The sequence below is a fragment of the Lygodium microphyllum genome, chromosome 12 (genome assembly GCF_053477565.2).
Source record: "Lygodium microphyllum isolate KBCC chromosome 12, Lygodium_microphyllum_v1.1.10, whole genome shotgun sequence".
NCBI lineage: Eukaryota > Viridiplantae > Streptophyta > Polypodiopsida > Schizaeales > Lygodiaceae > Lygodium > Lygodium microphyllum.
In genome coordinates this window covers 3,294,766-3,315,534 of record NC_141146.1, presented here as the reverse complement: position 1 = coordinate 3,315,534, position 20,769 = coordinate 3,294,766, and positions in this window count along the sequence as shown.

The window sequence follows — 20,769 nt, the reverse complement described above, 5'->3', positions numbered from 1 at the left end:
GGTGTCCAGGGGTACTTTTCAGCTTGTACACCCACTTGCATGGCAAAGCCTTCTTGCCCTTAGGCAAGGCAACCAAATCCCAAGTCTCATTCTTATACAAGGAATCGATCTCAGACTGCATAGCCCTCTCCCAGGAGTGACTGTCACCCCTGCGCATAGCCTCATCATAAGTGAAAGGCTCTCCTGCATCTGTAACCAAAATATAATGCATAGAGGGCTGAAATCTATCAGGTGGATGTTTGTCTCTAGCAGACCGTCTCATTGCAGGCTCTGCTGCCTGCCCAGCTGCCTGTCCAACACCCTGACCATGAGCATCTGCTGCAGTTGTAGGCTGTCCAACTGGCTGTGCAGGAGCTCTAGGCTCCTCCTGAAAGATCACTCTGCGGATCTCAACCACTTTCTTAGGCTGTCTGTGCATCTTGTCTTCATGGAAGACTACATCATGGTTGCATACTATTTTTCGCGCCTGCGGATCCCATAGGCGATAGCCCATCTCTCCTGAATCACCATAACCAAGAAAGATGCATTTAATGCTCTTTGGATCCAACTTACTCCTCTTGTCCTTGGGCACATGGCAGAATGCCTCACATGCAAAGACACAGAGATGCGCATAAGAGGGTGGCTTACCAGCCCAAACTTCCTCTGCAACCTGGAAATCCAATCCACTAGAAGGCGATCGGTTTATGACATGCACTACCATACTAACTGCCTCAGCCCAAAAGCTCTGTGGTAGGCCTGCATGGCTAAGCCTAGAGCGGACACGCTCCTGAATAGTCATGTTCATGCGCTCAGCCAAACCATTCTGGGCGGGGGTGTAAGGGGCGGTCAACTGACGCTTAATACCCCTATCATCACAAAACTGCTCAAAAGCACGTGAGACATATTCTCCCCCATTGTCAGTCCTAAGGCATTTCAGCCTATACCCAGTCTGGTTCTCAACAAGAGCAAGCCAACGCTGAAAGACTGCCAAGACATCGGACTTTTTCTTTATGGGATAAGCCCACACTTTCGTAGAAAAATCATCAATGAAGGTAACAAAGTACTTTGCGCCACCCGTAGACATACACGGCATGGGCCCACAAACATCTGAATGCACCAAAGCCAAGGGCTCACTCATGCATGGCCTACCCGATTTCTTATGCGTAGACCTATTCTGCTTACCATAAAGACAATGATCACACGAGTCAAAACGTGCATAGTCCAAAGGCGGAAGATACTGCAAACCAGATAACATTTTCATTCCCTTCAAAGACATATGCCCCAAACGGGCATGCCAAAGTGATACATGTGGGATAGAGCCCACTGCCAAAACATGGTCTATAGAAGACCCAGATACAACAAGAAGATAGAGGCTGCCAGCCTTGGCGCCTCTAGCAAGCACAAGTCTGCCTTTGGTAATCTTCCAGGCAGAATCCCCAAAACAGACATGAAACCCTGCATCATCCAACTGTCCTACAGACATAAGACTGCGCGTAAGCGCAGGTACATGACGTACATCCCTGAGCAAAAAGGAACTGCCAGTGGAAAATTGCAACTGAATATCTCCATAGCCCACAATATCAAGAGACCTGTCATCTCCAAGTCTGACTGATCTAGATACAGTACGGTAAGAGTGAAACCACTCACGGTAAGGCGTCACATGGAAGGACGTACCTGAATCCAATAACTAACACTGTGCATACATACTAGGTGTCTCAGTCAAGTGTGAAGCATCAGAAGAACTAGCTGCAAGTATGAACTCATCACTACCATCGGAATCCTCGGTCTGCATGACATTAATTTCTTCAATCTTGACGTTGGACTTCGTAGGTACTATGCTGCGATCAGAGGACTTCTCCTGCACTTTCTCTTTGCCCTTATCCTTGCGCTTCTCATTGCGCAACTCATGACACTGTGGTCTGATATGGCCCTTTTTCCCACAATGATGACAAGTGACATTAGCATTGCGCTCACGCGACTTATTACGCGACTTTCCACGAGATTTAGACTGACCCTTCTACGAGTCACGGCCACAGTTATTACCACGATCATTCCTGTCATTCCTGCCTCTAACTGTCAAAGCATGTGAAACACGAGAGGCATCCAAGTTTTTGCGATTAACCTCTTCCTGCAGAAGAGCACTCTCAACATCATTCAGTGAGAAGGATCGAAGCTTGCACACGAGCTATGGCGGGAGAGCAAGAGCAAGAAAGAGAGAGACAAGAAATGGGAACTCCAACTGCCAAAACCTGACACAAATAGGTGTCTGCTCAAAAGAAAGCGGATCCAAAATTGAGACTCAGCTCATAAGCATCCTATGAACCAAGACATATACTCAATGCAACATCCAATTTTCAGAGTATAATCCCAAAGTCTCAATACATCCATAACTGCTCAATGACATAGACTGCTCCAATAGCATGTAATCCCTGCTCAAGGTCAAGTAAGCATGCAAGATGCTCCCACTGGCACAAAAGGCGTACAATCGAGTTAAGGGCTCAAGCAACCCAAGACGGGGCTTAAGGATTACACACGGGGGGGTTGAGGGTGGTTTTTTTTTCTTTTTTTAAACGCAAGGAAAAGGGCTTATAGGTTAAACACGGGGGGGAAGGGGGGGTAGTAGGGTATAGGAAGGGGGGTTAAAGAGGCCCCCCCTTTGGAAGCTTCCAAGCTTCCATAAGCTTGGGGGGGTGGTTATGACCGCCGTCAGTCTTGACGGCGCAATGGAGGCGGCTCCTCCCTCCCTCGACGGCGTCACGTATCCACTGCCCAGGCGGCTAGCAACATCGAGTCTGCAGTCTTCAAGCGGCACAGGTAGCACTACCCTCACATATATCAACCCTCCCCTCCTTCACTCACACGAATGCTTTGGGCAACATCACCCTTATGATAATGCCGTCCTCCTCTTTTTTTTGTCCTTCTAGCGGCAGCGTCGTCTCCGGCGGCCACCCCCTTCAGCGTGCGCCCCCTTGATTTAAATAGGGGAGGGGAGGGGGATCCTCCCTCTTGACGTGGCGGCATGCATGGCCGTGCCATACCCGCGAGCTCCACTGAGAAGCTTCTTCTTGGTTACTATTCCCCTCCCCCTCCAGCTCGTCAGTCCGCAGGGGGGATAAGGAAGAAAAAAATAATTTCCCGTTATCCTTAGAAAAGAAAAAATTGCTATATCATTATCCTTATTTCCTACAAGAGGTAGTCTACGCGAAGAAAAGATTTTTAGAACGTTACATTCTCTCCCCCTTAGAGGAATCGAGATGTCCTCATCTCGAGATAAACTGGGGATACTGATGGTTGAGAGTGCCTTCATCTATCCAAGTGGCATCCTCTTCGGGATAATCTTTCCACTTGACGAGGCATTCTCTCAGGATTCTGGACCTTAATTGTCTCTCCCTAACATCTAAGATCCTATCAGGCCTTAGTTCAAGGACTCCTTGACTAGGCATTACAATTTGTTGATCATCAAGTACATGATTAGGGTTGGGTACATATTTTTTCAATAGGCTGATATGGAATACATTGTGAACCTTTAGGTTCTCAGGGAGTTGCAATCTATAAGCATTAGGTCCTAGGCATTTGATGATTTTATACGGCCCACAATACCTTGGACTTAGCTTCTTGCATTCTCCTAGGGATAGAGAACTCTTTTTAGGGCGTATACGAATGAAGACCATGTCTCCTTCTTCGAAGACTCTTACTTGACGTTTCAAATCTGCGTATGCCTTTTGTCTATCCTTGGCCACTTGTATGTCTTGTCTTATTGACTTTATTTGATCATCCATGTCTTCCAACATCTGTCTTCACGCTTCAACTCTTAGGGTTGGGTCAGAAAAGTTTAGGGGACTTCGACAATCATGACCATACAATGCCTGGAAAGGAGTCATCAGAATGCTCTGCTGGTAAGAAACATTGTAGGCAAACTCAACTAATGGCAAGTATTGAATCCACCTCTTCGGCTTTCGACAGCAGTATGCCCTAAGCATATCTTTGATGATTTGATTTACTCGCTCTGTTTGGCTATCCGTTTGGGGATGGTAAGCGGTGCTAAAACAGAGTTGAGTCCCAATAGCTTCAAAGATAGCTCTCCAGAAGTGTGATGTGAAGAGAGAATCTTGATCACTAATGATTCTTCTAGGTAACCCATGTAGCTTGAATATCTCCTTGATAAACAATCTCGCAATGTCGGAGGCTTTATAGTTTGTCTTTACTGGAATCAGGTGTGCAACCTTGGTAAGCATGTCAACCACAACCATAATGGAATTGTATCCTCCTTGGACTTGGGGTAAGCCCACAACAAAATCCATATTGATGAATTCCCATTTCATTTGGGGAATGTCAAGCGGTTGCAGTTTCCCTGGCATCATGACATGTTCAGCTTTGATACGTTGGCAAGACAAACACTCAGTGACATACTTGAGAACGTTACCTTTAAGCCTCTCCCAATGGTAGCTCTTCCTAATTGCATTAAGAGTCTTAGCATAGCTAGGATGTCCTGCGAAAGGAGAATCATGAGCTTCCCATAATATCTTCTGCTTAAGTGACTGGCTTGCTGGTATACACAGCCTTGTTCTGTAGTAGACAAGTCCATTATCAATGGAAAATTCCTGATACTTAGCTTGCAACTTCTGATTCTGCTCCTTGGTAGATATTTCCTTTATCATTGTTTGGTAGGTCAAATCATGGCATGCTTCCTCTCTAGCTAGTTCAAGTATAGGGTTGTTTGGCATAGATACTTTTGTACCCAGAGATCTGGCCGTTGATGGATTCTGCAAGATTAGGGAATTTAGAAATGCCTTGCGACTGAGTGCATCGGCAACTACATTCTCCTTCCCTGGTCGGTACTTGATTTCAAAATCATATTCCTCCAATACTTCAATCCACCGACGTTGTCTCATGTTGTGCTATGGGCATCGAGCTAGGCAAGATTTGGCAACAGGGGATCTGGAGTTGAGGCCACGTAAGGTGGGTGCCCGCGATCAAAAGGTGGTTTACAACTTGAAGAGTGGGCGTCAAGAGAGCCTTGAACTAGAAACGACTGCCAATGAGTGGAGCTCAAGTGGATGTTCCTCATCGGTAGAAGAGGAAGAGAGTTCAAGTGGAGAGAGTGATAGCACTCTCGAAGTTATGGGTGCCACCTTAAGGAACCTACCTCATCAAAAGACAACCCAAGAATCCAAGGAGAAGATGTGTGGGATGCTAGCCTAGAGAAGGTGATATCCAAGGATATAAAGGATGAAGAAAGGGAGGGTTATGTGAATGTTCTCAAGAAGCATGCATCATTTTTTATTTCTGATTATACTCACATTACAGGTGTCACTGCAGTGAAGCATCACATCCAACTCAAAGAAGGAAGCAAACTTGTAGTACAAAGATTGAGAAGACTAGGAGTTGTGCAACAGGATGCACTGTTGACGGAGGTGAAGAGACTCTTGAATGCAGGATCCATATACCCAGTGGAAGATTCAGATTGGATCTCCCCAGTAGTAGTGAGACCAAAGAAAAATGGTAAGTGGTGAGTATGCATAGATTACAAGCCACTAAATGCTGCAACAAAGAGGGACCACTTACCTCTCCCATTTCAGGATGAAATCTTGAATGAAGTAGCGGGACGTGAGTGGTATATAGTGTGTGATGGCTACTCTGGCTACTTCTAGATTCGCATTGCAGAGGAGGATCAAAAGAAGACCACTTTCATCACACCATGGCGTTGTTTTGCCTTTCGGGTCATGCCCTTTGGTCTCACAAATACCCCAGCAACCTTTCAACGATTCTTAAATATGGTCTTCCAACCTTACTTTGGTAAGTCCATAAGGTTTTTCATAGATGACTTTTGTATTTACAGCTCAAGGAACATACATCTACGCAAGGTTGATGAAGGATTTACTCACTTAGCTAGGTTGGGTGGACAACTAAATAAGGATAAATGTGACATTGGGGAAAGCAGGGTTACACTACTAGGGCATGTAGTGTCAATTGAAGGAATTGAGGTAGATCCAAAAAAGGTAGAAACATTGCTAGCTCTACCTTCCCCAACCTACATCAAACAATTAGTTTCCTTCTTACAAAAGCTAAGATATTTGGGTAAATTTATACACTTACTCTCTCAGGCCATATATCCCCTACAGCAACAACTGACACACCAAGAAACACTTGTATGGAGTGAACAAAGTGACGGACATTTTAAAGAGATAAAGAAAATATTGGAGTCACTTCCTATAATCCTCCAGCGTTGTTGGGAAGAAACATTCTTTGTAAATCCTAGCATGGGAGAAGAGGCCATTGGTGCTTCTCTCCTACAAAAAGATCCAAAAACATCCTTCATGAGGCCTGTGCATTTTGCCAATCGTCTCATGAAAGCCTCAGATAAGGCTTGCACCTTCATGGAACAACTAGTGTTGGCCCTCATGTTTGCAGTAATCAAATTTTGGCCATATTTGCTTCCAAAGAGGTTTATGATCATCAATGTGGAGGATATGTTTCCCTATGCACTACAACATATGGAAATCTTTGACAAAATAGCAAAGTGGGTGGTCAGACTTCAAGAGTTTGATTATATAGTACAGGTTGAAAAAACAACTCGAGCATGCCTGGCTGATATTTTGACAAACAGGTGCTATGAGAAAAATCTCAGGGTGAAAAGAAAGGACCTTCCACCACCCCCATCCATAAAGACTCTTGTAGATGCTTATAGCCTCTACTTTGATGGTGCATACAAGAGAACTAAGGATAAGGTAGCCGCAGGCATTGTTGTTTTCTCTCCTTTAGGAGAGAAAATCTATGGTGAAGGAATCATCTTGGAAGGTGTCCACTCTAACAATGAGGCAAAATATCAACCTTTAATTCATGGTCTTTGTTGGTGTCTTAGTAATTCAATCGAGAGGTTGAATGCTTTTGGAGACTCCATGCTATTGGTAAGGCAGATGCAAGGTACATGGGCATGCAAAAATACAAACCTCTCTAGTAAAATGAGAGAGGCCAAATCTCTTATGAGAAGGTTTAGGGAGGCACAAGTGCATCATGTGCCAAGAGACCAGAACAAGGATGCCGACCATCTAGCATCATCAAAGCTGAATGAGTCAATGGTGGGAGCACTGGACAAGGAAGAGATAGAAGATATTCTACACCTCTTAGAGCAAGGAGAAGCTCCCAAACACCTGACTAAGGGAGAAAGACAGTGGCTAGCTCGGAAGGCTACAAGATATCGCATGGTAAATGATAGTTTGTATTGTCTTGGTGAGGATGGTGTGCTTAGGAAAGTGTCTTCAAAGTGGGAAATTGAAGAAATCTTAAAAGCTTACCATGATTATGTGTGTGGAGGCCACTTTGCACATGACATCACAACTAGAAAGGTTCTACAAGCTGGCTTTACTTGGCCCATTCTACACCAAGATGTCAAATATTGGTATCAAACATGTGAAGAATGTCAGAAATCAAGACCATGATGGCTCATAGCAGAACTCCAAACCCCAATCAAGGTCTATGGACCCTTTGAGAAGTGGGGAATTGATGCCATAGGGCCTCTACCACGCACTCCATCAGGAAAAGAGTATATTATTATGGGGGTAGATTACATGACTAGATGGGCCGAGGCTATGCCAAGTAGAAGAATCACTGCTAATAAAGTGAGTAAATTCATCTTTGACCACATTTGTTGTAGGTTTGGTACCCCTCTTGAAATACTATCAGATAGAGGACCAGGGTTTAGAGCTAATGTGGTGGGTGAACTCATGCAAAAGTTAAATATTCAACGACAACACTCTACCCCTTACTACCCTCAATGCAATGGATTTGGAGAAGGTAAATGGAATGATTTGTAAAATTATCAGCAAACAGGTACATTCAAGGCCCCGGGATTGGGACAAGCACCTTAGTGGAGCTCAATGGGTTTACAGAACCTCCTTCAAAACCATGTTAGGGTTCACACTTTTTCATCTAGTTTATGGACAAGAGGCTCTTTTGCGTATTGAGGTGAAATTAGCTAGCCTTCTGGTATCAGGTGGCACAGTAGACTCTCAAAAGGAGAAGTTACATCAAAGATTACTGAAACTAGAGAGGCTACAATTGGATCATGAAGAAGCCATCAACCACTACTCCCAGGAAGCTGAGAAGTGTAGAGAAAAGTTCAACAAGAAGCTAACAGATAAAAACATCAAGGAGGGATCTTTAGTGCTTTGATATGTGAGAGCGGAATTTAGGTGACGAGAAGTGCTTAAAAATAGCAAAAAATTATGAATATCAAGGGAAAAATATTCACTGTCAAAGGCGACGGCTCGATCTAGGACGATTTTAAGCGCCAAAGTGCTTTAAAGGCGCCCGAGCGACACTTGTTGATTTTTCATAATTTTTCAGACAGTCGTGCGGATTGACACGAGCTACCGGCCAATGCGTGATGCCAAGCCGGACGCCCAGGATTTTTCAGAGCTCAATTCGGAGTCCGGATGGGGAAATGGCCACAAAATGGTCAAGATATGAAAAGGTGGACACTTGGGAGGCCAAATTTGAGCATGCCTTTTGAGTTTGGACCCCCCCCAAAAATTTTATGCACCTTATGAAGGAAAAAACGTGGAGAGAGAATGAAGAGGGATGAAAAAAACGTGATCGACAGAGGGCGCCATTTTTTTCGCCATGAATGGATGAGAGGCATCATGGCTGCTGCAAACAACCCCCCCAATGGATTATGGGGCTTCATTCCCCTCTGTCTGTGGACTCTATCGCCGCCTCTCGCCCGAGAAATGGTGGTCTCTATGAAGAATTCTGATTTCAGTCTTTCTCTCTCCTCCCTCTCTCTCTTCTAAAGGCAAGTTCATGTGGGAGGAAGAAGGAAGAAGAAAGAATGGTGGAGGCTTGTCCGGCATGGATCGGATTGCTCCACGGGCTGGAAATGGTGATTGGTGATTGTGCTGGACATGAAGTGCTGCTGATTTCCAAATTTGCAGCCATGGACATGAAACCCGAAACACGCAAATGAGCGGTAATTTAAAATTTTCAAAGGAAATTTGAGCTTTTATGGCTTTTGATGGATGAAATGTTGTTCATGTGGGATAAAAACTGTTCATGTTGCTATTTTCTATGAGTTCTTGCTGGTCATAATCAGAAAATCAGAAAAATATGCATTTTGTGGTTCAAAATAATACATTAAAACACGAAAAACATGAAAAATCAAGGGAAAATGATGGTTTTTGGCATAAAAATGGGAAAATGAATAGGAACATCAACTAAACTTTCATTTTTCTGCAAGAAGGAACTAAGAGCCACAGCCCATAACCTGTTTTGAATTTTCAGTAATTAAATAATGCAGGAAAATAAGAGAAAATACAAGAAAAGGGTGAAAAAACCCTAAAAAATAGGGGAAAAATGCATTTTGGGTTCCGAAAAATAAGGATAAATAAGAACAATGTTTGTGAATGTTTGTGGGGACTGAAGCATGAGGATTTGCCTCAGTTCAACCCCACCTTCTTGTTCTAGTGTGTCTTTTTCCGGTTTTTTCACAAAAAATGATGTCAAAATACCCTATAAACCTATCCAACGATGCACTACTTAAACGGGGAAGAGTAGAGGAGTTGAAATATGTCTAAATGCCGTGTGAGATGATGGGAAAGTTGCTGATTTCTATGCATAGCATTTAGGACGGATGATAATTAAAATTAAGAGCTTAGTAGCACGAGGATCACCTCAGTGCTAAGCCCATGCAACGAAGCACGAACGGTAGTTGGAAACCATTAAAAGAATGTTTTTGCACTTGTGCACGATACTGCTTGCTAAATGTTTGAGCACTAGGCATCCACCAAATGCATAGAGCATGGAAAAGATTTAAAAGTATCAGTGATCAGCTCCTGGACATGCATTGCAATTGGTTTATTAGGACATGACCTACGTTGAGAGGCAGTGAGGTACCCATGCTGTAGATAGACGTGGGTCCCAAAGGGGAAAGAGAAGTAAGGACAATGGTACATTCTTGGACATGCTTATTTGGTACCTTGAGCGACTTTTGTGCGAAGTGTCTAAATGTTGAGCGACGCATCGAGGGGCCAATCCCCAAGGTGTAGGAGAGTCGCAGAGGGTTGACGGCATTCAATCGTAGGAGGAACCCCATGTGTATGTGATTCGAGCCTTTTGGCTATGTGAAAGGGACTCCCTCTGAGGAGTAATATTGGGTTAGGATCAGTTGGACTACAACGTATTACAAACGCAATGTTTAGGAAGGTAGAGATTTTGGTAGACGCTCATGGCCGCGAGGCCGAGGGGTTGTCTTCTGCGTAGTGACGAGGCCCGGCTAGTGCATGAGCCAGTGCCGGCCCATTTTTAGGTCCATCAATATGACAATCGCTTTGATAAAAAAAAGGATGGCAAGTTTCTCTACCAATGGGAGGGACTGTTTTGGGTCACAAAAAAATTCAACAATGGCTCCTACAAACTTCAAGACATTGAGGGAAAAGTGCACAAGACCAGGGTAAATGGATGGCGCTTAAAACCCTATCACATCAGGGTGGGGTCAGCTCAAGATACCAAAGAGTGTCTAGAGGCATAAATACCTCTAACCAGGTTGGGGGGAGCTATATGATCTGAGAAAATCACAAAAAAATATTTTTCTAACACTTTGTTGATTTTTTGTACATTTGGAGGTTTGAAATAAAAAAGAGGGTGGGAACAACCTCTTGGGAAATCCAAGAAATCACTAGATGGAAATATTTCATGGACCGGTTTACCAAGGGGGGGTGAAGAGTAAAGATCAATGGAGGAAGGTGAAGGGAAAATGTGTAATATGAAAAGAAAAGACATGAAATGGATTTGGAGCCATCCAAAGGGCATGTGAGGCTCATAATGTCATGGCTTTGGAGCCTTATGATAATTCAAACAAATGGGACCCTTCTTGGAAGCATTAGTGGAAGAAAAATCAGGTACATGATTTTGTAAGATTTTTTAAAAATACTTTCACTCCGATTCAATATAAAAGTTGTAGCGTTGAGCTGAAGTTTTGGTTGGTATTTTTATATAATTTTTTGGAGCTACGAGTCAGGAGATATGGCCAAAATGGTGGACTCTAACTTTTCCAGCTGCGGTGGAGACCACCTCCCAATTTTATACACACCCACACTTACTTTCCCACACTTAACACTTCCATAAAACATCATTCATTAGAATCCCAACCCTTTCCCCTCTCTTCTCCTCTCTCTCAAGCTAATAAACCATTAGAATTCCCTCCTATATCACCCTCAAATCATCCTTAATTGTAGTAGTAATGTATGAACTCTCACTACTCTCTCTCCATTATTGCTAGATATGATCTTATTTTATGAAGATTCTCTATATTTTTTATAGGAGAGCTCTTGGACTCAAGCTATGGGGGGAGAATGGAGACAACTCACCTATGATGGAACTTGATTAAGTACAAAATTGGTCACATAAGAAATTGGACTCAGACTCAACTAATCATTGGAGTTTTGAAAGTATACCACATAAGAAATTGGACTCAGACTCAACTAATCATTGGAGTTTAGAAAGTTCATGTGGTGGCACGGAAAGGTTGCTCCACCATCCATTCAGGTGGTCTTAGCTTCCTCTCCTTGCTTTTCTGGCTATGCTTGTGGCTATAGAGGGGGACTCGGTTTCTACACTTTTTCTTCCTCTTATTGGACCTGTGTAAAATCAGGTCCTTCTTCTTGGATCAGCTTTGTTGGCTCTTGTGGAGGCGGTTGCATTGCTGCTCTTACTGCCCAAAAGCTAGCAAGATGAGTTGTTGTGAGGTTAAGTCAACAGAGATTAGATCCTCTAGCGTTTCTTCTCCTCTTGACTACATGACATTTAGCAATGTTCTTGTTGAAAAACTATGAGTAGACGAAGACCAAGATGGAGCAAGTAGTGATGGTCAGGAGCTACATGCTATCTTCTCCTTCATTATTCTTTTTTCATTCATAGAGTCTACAAGAAGTGGTATCCTCAAAGTGATAGATACCCCCAACTTAAAGACACTTTACATATGCTTCTACTTTAGATACATACATCCATAGGATATGACTTAGGATATGTCATATTTCTCAACACTTCCCCTCAAGCTCAGAATGAGCTTGCACACATAAGACTCCAAGTGCACTCCTGAAGTACTCAAATGTATCTTTACCTAATGCTTTGGTAAATTTATCAGCAACTTGTTCATTTGTTTTCACATGGACCAATTCAATCTCTCCATCAATGAATTTTTCTCTAATGAAGTAATAGTGCACTTCTATGTGTTTTTTCCTTGCATGGTAGACTAGGTTCTTTGCCAACATAATGCTGCTAGCATTGCCACAATACATAATGACTCCACCAACAATCTCTATCCCAATGTCATATAGGATCAATCTCAGCCATGTCAGCTCACATGCTGCTAATGCAATGCCTCTATACTCTACTTCAGTGCTTGAAATAGCAATTGTAGGTTGCTTCTTACTGCTCCAACTTACCATGGTTGACCAAATGAGAATGCATAGCCACTAGTAGATCTTCTATCCATAGAGCTACCTGCCTAGTCTGCATCTGAGTATCCAAACAATTTAAGCTTGATTCCATTTTCATAAAACAAGACATAGCCAACTGTCTTCTTCACATACCTAAGAACTCTTGTCACTACATCCAAATGTGATTTGCATGGTTTCTGCATAAACTAACATATCAATTCAACAACATAACTCAAGTCTGCTCTTGTAATGGTCAAGTAGATAAGACTACCAACCATCTTTCTGAACATAGTGACATCCTCAACATAAGGTCCATCATCCATCAACAACATTTTTATCCAATGGTATATCAATCGGTTTGCATCCTGTCATGCCATATTTTTCCAACATCTCCAATGCATATTGCCTTTGTATCAGCCATATACCATGAGGTGTGTCAATAACCTCAATACCCAAGAAGTATCTCAAAAAGCCAAGGTCCTTTATATCAAACTCTTTATGTAGCCCATGCTTGACTTCAACAATCTCCTTCTCAATTGTACATGTAATAATAAGATCATCAACATAGATAACAACAACAACCATATCATCTTCTGTATCCCTCACATAAAGTGAATAATCAGCTTTACTCTATTGAAATCCCATAAGGCATAAGAATTTCTTGATTCTATCAGACCATGCTCTTGGTGCTTGCTTTAGTCCATATAAAGCCTTCTTCAACTTGCATACATAATGTGGGTATTTTGGATCTACATAACCCTCTGGCTGATGCATATACACTTCCTCTTCTAAGTTGCCATTCAAAAATGTATTTTTCACATCCATTTGATAAAGCTTCCAACCATAGATAGAAGCCAAACCAATCACTTTTGATCTCACTATCATCATTTTAGCTACTGGATTGAATGTTTCTTCATAGTCCAAACCATACGTTTATGCATATCCTTTTGCAACCAACCTTGCTTTATACCTCTCAAGGGAACCATCAGACTTACATTTGACCTTATAAACCCATTTACAACCAATGGATTTCTTGCCATGTGGTAATTTTACCAAATCCCAAGTCTTGTTTTTCCTTAGTGCATCCATCTCTTCATCCATTACTTGTCTCCACTCTTTGCTCTCTACTACTTCTTTAAAGCAAGTAGGATCCACATGTTGTACATAAGAAACCATGTATGCATAATGCATCTTCATGAACCCATTATAAGTCAATCTATCAATTGGATACCTTACTCTTTTTGACCTTATCAATTGAGGTGCAGTACCATGTGTCTCAGCTGATCTAGCATGTGGTGGAACATACTTTCTTGCACTTCTAGTGCCAGGTGTTTTAACATGCGAAATGCCATACTCATCATCTATAGATTCATCTTCTGAACTTTTAGTCATAAGTCTCTTTCCTTTTGCAACTTCTTCACTCCTTTGTGCACTTCTCAATCTACCACTCCATGGACTATAACTGTCACTGCTTTCCACATTCTCTTGAGGTCATGAAGCATCTTCCACATGCTGATTTTCAGCCTTGTTGTTTGCTGAATTTTTCCTTCCATAGCCATCATCATCATTTCTTTCATAAGAATCAACATCCACTACAATTTTGGGCTTGTACCATGATTCATATTCACTTAATTTGACATCCCTTCTTATGTATACTTCCTTACTCACTAGATCATAGCATTTTTATCCCTTCTTCTCATCAATATATCCAAGGAAAATGCATTTTACAGCCTTTGGCTTCCATCTTCTTTCTCAAATCATCTAGAACATGAACATAACAAACACATCAAAATACTCTAAAGTATGCAATAGTGGGTGTCCTGCCATACATTTTCTCATATGGTGACATATTATGAGTCAAGGCTATAGGTGTTCTATTCATAATGTGAACTACAGTATGCATTGCATTTGCTCAATATGACAATGGCATGTTCATTTGGTTCCTCATTGCCCCTACAACCTCTAGAATGATCCGATTCTTCCTTTCAGCCACACCATTTTGCTGAGATGTGTACTTGCATGTCAATTGCCTTTTGATACCATGATCTCTAAAGAAGTCACAAAACTCATATGACATGTACTCTCCACCATTATCTGACCTCAAACATTTTATGTAGCATCCAAACTGCTTTTTAGCCTAGATTTAAATTCCAAAAACTTTTCAAATGCTTCACTTTTATGCTGCATAAAGTACACCCAAGTCATTCTGCTAAAATCATTAATGAAAGTGATATAGAATCTACATCTTCTGCTCATGGAAACATTCTAACATGGGCCCCAAATATCTAAGTGTACCATTTCCAAAGGATAGCTGCTTATTCTCCCCCTCTTTAGAAATGGCAATCTGGCCTCACATACATGATCAAAATTCACATATCCAAAATGCGGTGGACAGACTATCTATCTTGATTGAATTTGATTTAATCTTTGCAAATTGACATGACCAATCCTTCTATGCCATAATTCCACATCCTTATCTTGCCCATGTCCTTTTTCAACATACATAGAGTTTTGAATCACTGGAGTACCTACATCCAAAGTAAATAATCTCCCTTTCTTTCTACCACAAGCAATCACCCTTCTAGTTATTCCATTATGGAACTCTTCAATGAAACATCCAAAATTATTGAATCTCACCTGCAATCCTTGATCAACCAATGCTAAGTTCTTAATTATTGTGGGCACATAAAGTACATCACCAAGCTTATTCTCAATCCCATCTTTAGTAACAAGTGGCACACTATCAATATGAGTAATTTTATGTAAAATATCATCACATGTGGCAACATATTCCTCATTCTACATTTGCTCCTTGCTATCAAACCACTCAACATGATGAATCATGTGGTATGTAGCTCCTGAATCCAAAAACCAGTCATTCTCATGAAGAGGGCGAGTCATGCTCCCAAGCTTATGCTCCATAGCAAATAGGTGACCTCTAGGAAATCCTCCTCTAGGTCCATAACTTGTACTACCATAAGTGCTTGCATAGTGGCCATATTAGGTTATTCCATGACCCCTAGACATGGCATTCTGTTTGTGATAACAATCCTTCTCAAAATGACCAAACTATCCACAATAATGACAAGTGCCATCTCTTTGTGAAGGACTAGACCGTCCTCTACCTCTAGGGAAAGATCTTCCCCTACCTCTATGCATGAAGTCACCATGACCAAAGTTACCTCTTCCACGAGCAAAACCATAATTACCACAACCAAGTGAAGAGCCTCTAGCTTTAGAGGAGAGATTCCATGACCTCTCTGGTGATAGAAAACACTCTCTCCACCTGTATTTTTTTCACTGCTAGATGCATTCAATCCCAACTTGATTTCTTCTGCAAGTAGCAATCCAATAAGCTCCTCTCAAAGTCAGGTATAGAGCCTCCTCTAATTGAAATAGAGGTATCCAAATATTTGAAAGCTGGTCCAAGTCCATTTAGTGTCATTGACACTAAATCATCATAATCAAGATATGCATTAATGGATGCAAGGTCTTATGCAATTTGCTTTATTTCTACCACATAGTCAATGATACTGTGATTGCCTCTCCATGCACCATGTAATCTCTTCTTGAATTGTAGCTTACGAGTCTTTTTACATGTTCCATACTTTTTTCTGTGATTTCCCATGCCTCCTTATAAGTACTTGCCTTTTTTATATGAGGAATCAATGTTTTTGAAATACATATGGAGATCCAATATAAAACCTTCCTATTCTTCCCTGTCCAATCTTTGTACACTTTCTTTTTCTCTTTATTTGGATGTTCAAGAACTTCTGGACATTCATCATCACTTGTTATGAGGTTCCTTTGACCTCTACCCATCAAAAAATTCTCCATCATGTAAGACCAAGCACTATAATTGTCTTTGGGCAATTTGTCTTCCACAATCTGAGTGATCTATGTCATGTCATACATTGAGGCTGATGCGAATTCGAAAAAACTAGCAGTACACACTATCCAAAAATGATATTCAGCAGCATGCCCCAATTTGGAACATCAATGGTCCAATCTAAGACCAAAAAACATCAAAAATGGCCCAAAAATGCATGTAAAAATAGCTTCCAGCAATATGAATGTCATACATGTGTCCAAAAACTATCATATGCATCAATTCATGATGTCAACATGTCATACATTCAGTTCCCAATAAGAAACATCCAAATTGGATCCCAAACGATGTCCTTATGACCCAAAATGCATCAAAACACACGTTTAATAATTGAGCTTTTTTTGCAATTTTTTTTGTGCCAAAATGTCGAGAAAAATGCCGAGAAAAATGAAGGTCATGACCCAAAATGCTGAGAAAAATGAAGACTGGTCCTATAATGGCGGTTCTTTTTCTTTCCTCGGCATGACCTTCTTTCTTGGACTACAACAGGTCATGCCTTGCTAGGGTTCCAGATAGGATACTCCACGCTTTACCACATCCTCACACTTCCAGCTATCACTGAGGAGAGTAGAGCACAAGGAAAATAGATCTATTATTGCCTTGTGGACTTCCACACAACATTTGATACAGAGCCAGAAGCTACACTCATGGAGAGACTACGAGAGCTGAGGGTTCTTACTGAGGTGCAATGGGGTGTCTTGGCATTGTATGATGTTGCAGAGAGGTTTCTTTGCATAGACCCATACTTGACTAACTAGAACTCATCCATGATTGAATCCTACGAGCTAGAATTTGACGACTGTGCTGTATGAATGCCTAGAAAGCGTATCACAGTCCTTTGTATCTAAAAGTGACTTGCAGAAGAGTGTCATGGCATAGGAAGTAGCTCTGATACCAATTGAAAAACTACGAGTAGAGTAAGACCAAGATGGAGCATGTAGTGATGGCTAGGAGCTACATGCTATCTTCTCCTTCATTATTCTTTTTTCATTCACAGAGTCTATAACAAGTGGTATCCTCAAAGTGATAGATACCCCCAACTTAAGGACACTTTACATATGCTTCTACTTTAGATTCATACATCCATAGGATATGACTTAGAATATGTCATATTTGTCAACACTTGTCGAGATGGTTTTGAAGATCTTTTACCAATTCATCCTAATCTTTAATATTATGCATGGCTGAAGGCAGAAATTAATTGACACTTCTAAATGGGCCACCTTTGGCCCTTTGCATGATTTAACATCTAATATTGCTAGCCTCTTCATTCTTGCAAGGGGGGCTCCTTTGCCAGGGGCAGGCACAATTTCTTGCACTTTGCTCACTAAGTACTATATTTAAGCCATGATATTGCTTTCATTAACTGTCTCTTCATTAGTTTCTTGTGTCTGAGTTATTGTAGGGGTGGCCATAATGAGTGGGATTGCATGTAGAGGGGCTTTATCCTTGCCTTCCACCACCAATCTTTGTCCTCTCTCTTTTTCTATTACACTTGTGCTTGCCATGTCATCTCATATTGGGCTCATCATTACCGATTCCTGAGATTGGGAAGGTTACTCCACTGATCTCCAAATGGCTAGGGATATCCGCTCCTCCTATTGCCTCAATCGCTCTTTGTCCTCTTCTTGTTTCTTCTTCCTGCACTCTTTTTCAAGCTGTTTTTATTTTTCTTCCACCCTCTGCAATTCTCTCTTTTCTTTAGAGGTGGACCAAGTTCTTCTTCTAGGGATTTTAAGATTTATCTTCCTTCTCCCACCCTAGCTTGACAACTCTGAGCCTTGTTGCTCACTGACTCCTCTCGCTTGAAGTTCCTTGTTGCTATATTAAGTTGGTCTCAGTTAGCCTCCTTTTCAATAGCTCTTTCTATTTTTTCCTCTTGATCCATGTGGAATTCGTCCTCCCCCTATTCTTCTGCTCCTCAGAGTGAAATAACTAGACTCATTAGGGTAGAGTGGAGCGATGCTTCTCTTTGATAGGTGATGACTTTGGGGTTTTCTCTACTACTTCTTTTTTTGCCTCTCCCAAGGCCACGTGGATTATGGTTGTCAATAGTACTCCTCCAAATCCTATGGTTGAAGCCTTGGAAGCATGTTTTTTCCTCTCTAACTCCGATGTGGTAGCTTAAGACTCCCCTCCTGCCACCCTTGGTGATGTCGCTAGTACCTTTAGCCACACTTCTATTGTCTTTTGGATATGGAGGGGGTAAAAGTGAAAAGTGGATCAAAACTCAAAATAGGAGATGAATTTTAAAGGGAAGAATAAATGTGTAAAAATGTGTGGATTGATTGATGTGTGAATTCTCATTTTGTGGGTTATATCCTTCATCATTAAACACTAACCTTTCTAGTCACTTTATCTTCTAGACAAGAGATGCCCTTTAAATAGAACTAATCATAGGCTATTGTGTAGCAACTCAAGGGGATGCAATGGTAGTGGAGAAGGAGAAGAGGAAGATGCGGGAGAGAGGAGCACACACAATGTAGGTGCTATCAAGAATGATATGACATCCTTATTGCACTATCTCATATATATATATATGAATAAAGAATATGGGCAGTCACTATACATAGGCAAGCCCAAGGGTCTTTTACCCCAAAAACCTCCCACTCTAAAAGGCCAATGGGCTAGGGAGTGAAAAAAACAAAGAAAAAAGAAAAGAGACAAGGTGAGGAATCATGGCATCTCACCCAATGCCCAATCGGAAAGCGAGCTGTGCTATAAGCACTGGGAACTTCTGTAGAAGAGTGAAGCATCCTGAGTCCATGAAATCTAGGAGACAAGTGATCCCACGGCTCCATACAATGGAACAATCCAAGAATGCTTCTCATGAAGCAAGTACAACTCATGAGTGCAAGGCTATAATGTAGATAAGCATTAGAGTAGCGCATAGCATTAGTGTGGTGCATAGGAGACAATTGAGAGCACATAGACTCTCCAAAGCCAATCATACAAGAAGGGCCAACATCACGACGGGTCTCAAGATAGTATGTGGCCTCAGCAAAGTAGAAGACTGGCATATAGCTATAGCATCAACCATAAACTGCACTAAACGCGCACCAAGAGGATTGAGAGATGTGTGTGTCTCATAAAAGACAGCATGACGACTACATATAACCTACTGGACATCCAAATCATATAACCTACAAGCACTATAAAGTCCACTAATCAACTAGGTGTCCTGTAACAAATCCAAACACCAATGAGCAATCAAATCTCAATATCCAACTGCCAAAGAAGAATGGAGCAATCACTACTCAACATGTATCTACATCCACCAAACATCCAAGATCCAAGAAAATCATCCGAGCATCAAAAGGCCAAATAGCATTCAAGCTACATAAGGGATAAACCAACCAAATTTTGAAAAGGAATATTGCAATGAAATTCAAGACAAATCCCAAACATCTACCATCCTGCAGAGCTGAGACCAAAAGCATCCACCTCAGACATCAATCCCAAATAGGATCATACAAGAATCACCCAAGCGATATGTAACATGAACTGTTTCAAGTAGCATGCCTTCTTGAGATAAAAAATGATAGTGAAACCATAAATTGATCTCTGATCTTGGTTCAAAATGATTCCGAGAGGGTAAACATCAATGTGACATCATTCAAATACATCAATATGTCAATCCAAGTAGCTGGGAGCACCTTGTAACCAATATGCATAACCAAATTGGAAGAAAAGTAGCTTCAGACCTGCTTGTTCCAGCAGCAAATAACAATCCAAAACTGAGCAAAAAATGGCTCAATCCAAGCCCAAAATCATAGGCAAACCATAGTCATACTTTCCCATATGTATAGGCACCAACCGGGCATAATCGGGCATCAAATGACCATGTAGCATAAGCATAAAATGTAATGATAGGAGGCTACCCTATTTTGGGCTACCTATGGACTCTCTAAAATAGTCAATGACTGAGAAAATTCAGCCCCAAAAGCATCTCACATCATATGCATGCATTCCCCTAGCATTCGGGACCCCAACCGGGCAACCAATGTCAATGCCAGAGTGGTCGAGACATTAAATGCTAATGTAACACTATTGTGGGCTACATGTAAATTGTGTATAACAGTCTCAAATCTAAAGTAAATCACATCAATGCTCAATGCCAATCTTGAAGACCAAGGCCAAGGTTGAAATCAAGTGTCGGGAGCTCAAGAAACCATGTCTAAGTGGCCTATTGATGAGGGGTTGCCTCAAGTGATGATCATGAGTTGTAGATAGGTTTGAAAAATGGCACAAAATGCTGAATCATTCCAACATCACGTTTTTGTATAAAACCAGGGTGGGGGGAGGCAAGACAAGTCCCAATTCAAGTTGGCCCTTTTACCAATTTATCCTGATCTTCAGTGTTGCGCATGGCCCAAGGCACTGAAGTAATTGATACTTCTTCTAAATGGGTCACCTTTGGCCCTTTGGCGTGATTTTACATCTACAGAGCTATTGGCCTCTTCATTC